The following is a 7,649-nucleotide window of genomic DNA, read 5'->3' on the forward strand; positions in this document are numbered from 1 at the left end:
TCAAATTATACCAATTGGGGTTTAATTTCCTAGCTTAAAGATTCTAATTTAACTAATAGCTAAATTAAATCAAATCAGAAAATCAATCCCGCAATTATGAGATTCAGATTGGAAATTCAAAACTAAGACTCAATCCCTTGCCTAGAAATACTAGTCTCATTTTTAAGAGAAATACTTCAAGAAAGAAAATGAAGCAAGCTCAAGCCTCAGAGAAATTCAAAAGTTCTCTGACCAAGGCTAACACCAAAATACTCAAACACTTGTGTTCTTCCCGAAGCTCGTGGTGAATCAATAAGCACAACAAACACACATGCCGACACGTGCCGATTCATCCACCACCACATAACACTACCCGTTGTCCCAATTTGTTCAAGATCAAGCCTCGACAACCCTTGACCAAAGCATATCTTGGTTCAAGATCAAGTGATTGTTACCCTTGGATCAAACTCATCAAACTCAAGATTGGAGATCAAATCAAAGGAAGATTCTTGTAAAAGAATTGCTACACATATATTAACCCTAAACATTCATCAATACAAATTTATTTTGTACACGTGTTTTTTGTTTCATTCGTTGCAGGAAAATTCATGTTTACAGTAACACCAGTTAGAGAAGAATCCAAAACCACCAGGATCACGAAGAAGGGAGTTGCGATAGAGTTTATATGTGTATGTACACATAGGAGAATATAGATCACACAACTTAGTCAAGTTAACTTATTATAGAACTTTAGGCGATTATCAAGCCATCTTTTCCAACCCCAACTCTTTGCCATTACCAGTTCTCATTTCTTGATCCATATGGAGGACATCAAGGTGGAAGTAATCTCCAAGGAGATTATCAAGCCATCTTCTCCAACCCCAAACCACATTTCCCATTACCAGTTCTCCTTTCTTGATCAAATAAATCCCCTAGTGTATACTTCTTTGGTCCTCTTCTTTGAATTCAATGGCGAGAGACAACCCATAATTAATGAAATATCCAAACACCTTAAGAAGTCCTTAGCATATGTCTTAACCCTTTATTATCCAGTTGGACTAGCCAGACTCAAAAACCATTTTGTAGACTACAATGACGAAGGTGTTCCCTACCTTGAAGCCCAAGTCAATAACTGTCAACTTTCTGAGGTTCACAACATTCCAATCCCTAATGAACTCAACAAACTTGCCCGTTTGAACTGGATGATGTCGCTGGTGAATTTCTACTGGGTGTCTAGCTCAATATGTTTGAATGTGGAGGCTTCGCCATTGGTCTATGCATTTCTCATAAGATTGTAGATGGACTATCCATGCTTATGTTTGTAAAGATAGCAGAACCGAAGAACTAAAAGAAAGAAGAATAATGCGAAATATTGAGAGAGATTTTCAGATGTAAATGTTTTCCTTCACTGTTCATATTGATTTACAATCCTTACTTATATAGGTGTTTTCAATCCCAATCTTACAGAGTAAGTAATCCTCCTTTTAACTAACTCCTTATGTCAACCAACTATCTCCTTATCCCAACTAACTATATCTCTAGCAACTAAGATTCCAACTAATATACCAGCCTTTGTAATCTCTTGACAAGTGGCATTGTTTTAACCATTGATATCTTTCTCACTTAGACCACTATTTTCAACTTCATTCTTCTTACATCCCTCCTCAATCTGATGTTTGAAGGAACTGAGCATTAGATTGGCACAATGCTATTGAAACAAAGGTGCAGATAAGCCCTTGGTAAGTATGTTTGCGGACTGATCTGCTAGGGACACATGTTGAACTTGAAGATATCCGCGAGTGACTTTCTCCTGTACAAAATGATAGTCTATTTCAATACGTTTGGACTTAGCATGGAACACATGATTTGTAGATAGTGCAATAGCTGATATATTATCACAATGTATCATGGGAGATGAATGTAAAGGTATGTGCATATCACAGAATAATTGTTGAATCCAGGCAAGTTCAGCAACAGTAATTGCTAGTGCGCGATACTCAGCTTTTGTGGAAGATCGAGACATAATGTGTTGTTTCTTAGATGCCCACGAAATAGGGTTTGAACCAAGAAACACAACAAAACCTGAAGTTGATCTTCTATCATTTAGATCACCTGCCCAATCTGCATTACTATAAGAGTGCAGATGTAGTGGTCCTAGTTTGAAATGAATACCATAGGTAGATGTTCCTTTGAGATATCGAATGATTTTCTTGACAGCAATGACATGAGAGAACATAGGATTATGCATAAACTAGCAAGCTTGATTAATTGCAAAAGCTATGTCAGGTCTCGTAAAAGTGAGATATTGAAGTGCACCAACAACATTCCTATATTGTGCAGGACTGTGATAAGGTTGTCCATCATCCTTGAGTACCTTGTGATAGGGTAGACATGGTATGTTACATGGTTTAGAGTCTTGTAAATCCACCTTATCAACCAACTCAGTGATATACTTTATCTGTGATACAAACAAGCCTTATGATGTATAATTAATCTGCAATCCCAGAAAGAATTCAACTGTCCCAAGTCTTTTATTTCAAATTCTTAAGTAAGAACTTGTATAACTTGACAGATTAATTGTGAACTACTTCCGATGAGAATAACATCATAAACATACAAGAGCAATAACACAGTCCTTTTTGAAGACTGTTGCACAAACAAGGAAGGATCTGTTGGAGAAACTTGAAAACCGAGACTTGGTAAAAAACTGGTAAATCTCTCGTTCCAAGCTCTGGGAGCCTGTTGTAACCTATATAATGACTTTTGAAGCTTGCACACATGGTTTGAAGGATGTGTTGCACTCTCAAATCCTGGAGGTTGTACCATATAGACTTCTTCTTGAAGTGCCATGTAAAAAGGCATTTTTTACATCTAGCTGCCTAAGAGACCACTGGAATTGAGCAGCCAAGGCAAAAATAAGTGTTATAGTTGTAGGTTTGACAACAGGACTGAATGTCTCTAGATAATTAACACCCTCATCTTGGCTATACCCTTGTGCCACAAGTTTTGCCTTATACCTTGCCATATACCCATCTGCATTTTTCTTTATTTTGTAAATCCATTTGCATCCAACTAAGTTCTTATCAGGTGGTAAGGGAACTAAAGACCAAGTCTTTTGAGAGTGAAGAACAACTATTTCCTCTTGCATTGCAACCTGCCATTCTGAAACTTGAGATGCAGCTTTGAATGGTTTGGGTTCTGAAACAACAGTAGCAATAAAAGCTCTATTTTTGAACACCCCATTCTTAGATCGGGTTTGCAAAGGATGTATATTCATTGGTATTGGTAGAACAACAATTAGCTGCTCCTGTTGAAAATCATGATCCATAGGGATAGGGTGTTCTGTTGTGAAGCTGGTTGGAGGTAACTGATGTATTGCAGGATCACAAGATATATGTGATGTATTGATATTATTAGTGGGGAAAGAAACAAGCTCTGGAGCACTAGATGCAGCTGTTTCCAAAGAATTTGAGGCTCTGGATGCAGACAATGAATCTGAGGCACTAGACGAATGCATAGTCAATGAGTCTGTAGTTCGAGATGACAATGAATGAGATGAAGGTATAGATGCTTGATTGGTTAATGTAATGACTGGAGTGAAAGATGAGGAATGGATTGGAGTATGTGATACATTCAATGGAGATGATGCAGAAACCAATTTTGACTGTTGAAACATACTTGAAGTGGAATATGGAAAGCTAGTTTCATCAAATAATACATGCCTAGACACATGAATTTTACCAGTTGCAATGTTGAGACAGATAAACCCCTTATATTTACCTGCATACCCCAGAAACACACAAGTTGCAATTTTAAGCTGAAGTTTAGAAGTGTTATAAGGTTTTAAAAGTGGAAAACATGCACATCCAAGGACTCTGAGATGTATAATTTCAGGAACTGTGTTGTATAGTATTTAAAAGGGTGACTGCATATATAAAGAAGCATAGGGCATCCTATTAATCAAATAAGAAGCAGTAGCACATGCATGAAACCATAATTGATTTGACAATTTTGCAGTTTGAAGAAGTGTAATTGCTGTTTCTACAAGATGTCTATGTTTTCTTTCTGCGAAGCCATTCTGTTCAGGTGTGTAGGGGCATGATTTTTGATGTAAAATACCATGATGTGATAGAAATTGTTGAAACTTAGTGCTCGTAAATTCACCACCCCCATCAGATTTGAAGACTTTAACTATAGCAGAAAACTGTGTACACAAATAGGCATGAAAATGAACAAAAGTTGCCAACACTTCTGATTTATTTCTTAATGGAAAAATCCATGTGTATTGAGTACAATCATCTATGAAGGTTACATAATACCTAAATCCTTCATATGAAAGTAAGGGGGCAGGTCCCCTCTAATGGTATTACAGATTTGTTTACAGGAAAAACAAATGGTAACTTGGTAAATTTTCCCTCTAAACATGGTGTACAGATTGATGAACATGGATCTATTGATGCAGAAACTTGGGCTACAATTGCCGTGGTCGTCATGACCATGATGATAATCAAGCGAAAATAGAGCGACGGAAATTGTTTCAGCCTCACTCTTCCCACGTATGGAGATCACTGGGTATGACGCACACGTTGGTATCACAAGAAATAAGGTAACAAAAAGGTTTGTGTTCGATGCCTCAACGATAGAGGAGCTCAGGAAAAAATATGCAGGCTTAGAAAGCAACAAAATACTGCCATCACGTATTGAGACCTTATCGGCCTTCATATGGAGGCGAATTGTGGAAGCTGCCAACGATGGTGATCATATTGATGTTGAGAATAAGTTGCATGCTGATCTGCTGTGAACTTGAGCCCGGGAATGGATCCCCCTTGCCGCGGTCTTCTTTGGAAATATTTATCGTATTTCCATGACTGGTCCCTTAACAATTAGTAATACTAGTTTGGATAATGATCCTTGTTATGGCATGGTTAGGCATATACGAGAAGCAATGAGCAAGATTGACAATGAGTACGTGAAGCGACTGCAAGAGGGAGATGAGCACTTGAGTTCCATTAAGAAAAATGCTGACAGTTTTACCAGAGAACACTTGGTTACATATAACTTCACTAGTTTGTGCAGATATCCTCTCTATGACAATGATTTTGGTTGGGGGAGACCTACATGGGTGGGCTTACCGGCACTCACCTTCAAGAACCTAATAGTTTTCCTCGACACCAAAGAGGCTGGTGGTGGTGGTGGTAGTGGAATAGAGGCATACGTTAGCCTGGAAAAGCAAGTTATGGCTAAATTTGAAACTGACGTCTTCCTCCGACCAAGGCTGGGCACGAGTCGAGTTAGTTCGCCAACTTCAACCTTAACCCGCCAACAAGCCCGATTTAGTCAGGTCACAAAGTAGTCACACCCAAAGCCGACCAAGTTTAGGCTGCGAGAGACCAATCCAAACCAAACCGATGAAAATCCTCTGGTCGGGTTCGGTTTCATTACGATTGCTTCTCAAGGTTTTGAAAAAGTAAATGGCCATACACTTAGGGTTCACATCAAAGTTATTTCCTTTTTATTATTCTCATTCTATTAACTCCGCTATATGTTGTTGTTAGTCCAGGTGTATAATAAGGGCGGACGACTGTATACTAAATTTATGTACTACTTACTGTGTTTTACTGTTTTACTTTGAATAAACAAGTTTTATTTTATTTTATTTTATTTTTATACAAATGATAACATTAATAGGTTAAATTGTTAATTATTAGAAGGAGGGGATCAGTGAAGATCAAACTCACACCTGAGTGCATACACATAATTACTTTTCCACCACTACTGCAAAACGTCATCTGCATAGAAAACTAATTAATTAGGTTAATATTTTTTTTTCCTTTCAAACTTAAAGCGCCATTTAGCTCAGATTTTACAAGGATGTGTAATAAACCTGATATGGTAAATGCAGCCTGATCACATTTCACTTAAACAATTTAATGACTTAGCCGAGAAGAGAATGCTCGATTAGAATGGTATTGTGCTAATTCTATTCACCTCTCAAGAATGAATTTATAAGATGTTACAATCATATTGATAAGGAAAGAACTAATTTACATAAAATCATACTATGGTAAGAATCTCGAGATTACAGGAATGTACACAAAAGTCAACAATCTCTCTCATGAAATTCAACATTCATAGTGACAAACTACTTTTTCGTTAGAGGATGATAACATCAATATCCTTTGCAGCTTATGAAGATGAACGAATGCCACATAGCCAAACACTTGAGGTAGAATATGGGGATTACAAGAGCATCAACATGTCCAAGAGAGAACTTGAAGTGGTGACTGAAAATCAACTGATCAAGATAGAAGACGATTAATATATAAGATAGCTGAGGTGAGAGCTCTCTCCAATAGGATAACGGAAGACGCCGCTCAAGCAAGGAAGCACAAATAACTTGTAGAAGCTGACAATTCTTGTGCTCCGCACCCCATTTTGTTGTCGAAAATATGGACATGTAGTTTGAAGATGAACACAAGTTATATATTATTCGGGATCCCACTTCCAAAATTAACTACAACACAAGATATAAATTAAAATATGAAACCATAAAGCATAGTGTTTATTTGTTGAATCTTAACCTAGGCATAACATGGAGTCTAGTTGCATTGCTCGAACAAAATTTTGATATGTTTCTGTTTGCAGCCCTTTTCTTTAAGTGGCCACGCCCCTTTTCCTTCTAATCTGGAATTTGCACTTTAATACAATCTGCAACCATAAAGAAGCTAAGCTTTTGCTATTTTATTTATGTTGCAGGCTGCTTATATATATATATATAATATTTGTTTTTGGTTCAGTATGGGATTACCAAAAAATTGAGTAGACAATACCAAATCTCATACCAAAATTTTGGGATCGGTTCGGTATTTCATCCCGAAAATTTCGAGAATTTTAGTTTGGGACTTTTTTGATTTGGGATCGAAATTTTTTTGGTTTGGTTCGGGATTTTTGGAAATTTTTTCCAACCCTACCTGTAGGGCAAACACTACTTGATGATATGTTTAAAATCTACCTTAACTTCGAACCGATGCCTGCGACTGCGACTTGCTAGAGCAGGGATCAAGTGGGTCGGATTGGTGCGGTTCGTTGACTGAGGTGATTATAAGACTCGAATGCATTTAGAATTTTCGTTCTAAAAAATGCATTTAAACTTTTTGTTTCAGAAAAATGCATATAAAGTTTTTGAACATGTATATACAACACACATACATAAGGTTCAGAAACAAAGTTCATTTCTTTAAAACTTCTATATAAAAGGGAGGCCTTTAAAAGAAGAGATTAGTTGAGGAAGAGACGCATCTTAGTTGAGGATCCTTGTCTCCTTCCTAGTTTTACTTGCATAACTATGGATATGGATGAAAACATGCGCCAATTTATAAAAGAAAATTGATAATAAGAGGAATGCTAGGTAAACTAGATTTTTAGATTAAATTTATAAATTATGGATGTGTTACTAATTAAAAATATAAGTACATTAATCAATATTTAAATAATAATCCAATCGTCTACCACCATGTTAGATAATTTATTGACTACAAACAGTTAATAACTCGGCGGCATATAACACATTGGGTTTGAAGCATTGTATGAATCTTTCCTCATACAACTGACTATGTCAAGTTCAGACGACGTCGTGCTTCTAGATAATGATAAATCAAACCAAAATTCTA

General features: G+C 36.8%; 1 pseudogene; it reads left to right on the plus strand.

The window, feature by feature from the left end:
- The first annotated feature begins 800 nt into the window (after positions 1-800).
- LOC103960634 lies at positions 801-5,450 on the plus strand (annotated as a pseudogene).
- Positions 5,451-7,649: the final 2,199 nt, after the last annotated feature.

This window comes from the organism of the source record quoted next, unplaced genomic scaffold, assembly GCF_019419815.1.
Source record: "Pyrus x bretschneideri cultivar Hongxiangsu unplaced genomic scaffold, Pyrus_bretschneideri_v1 Contig7, whole genome shotgun sequence".
Lineage (NCBI taxonomy): Eukaryota > Viridiplantae > Streptophyta > Magnoliopsida > Rosales > Rosaceae > Pyrus > Pyrus x bretschneideri.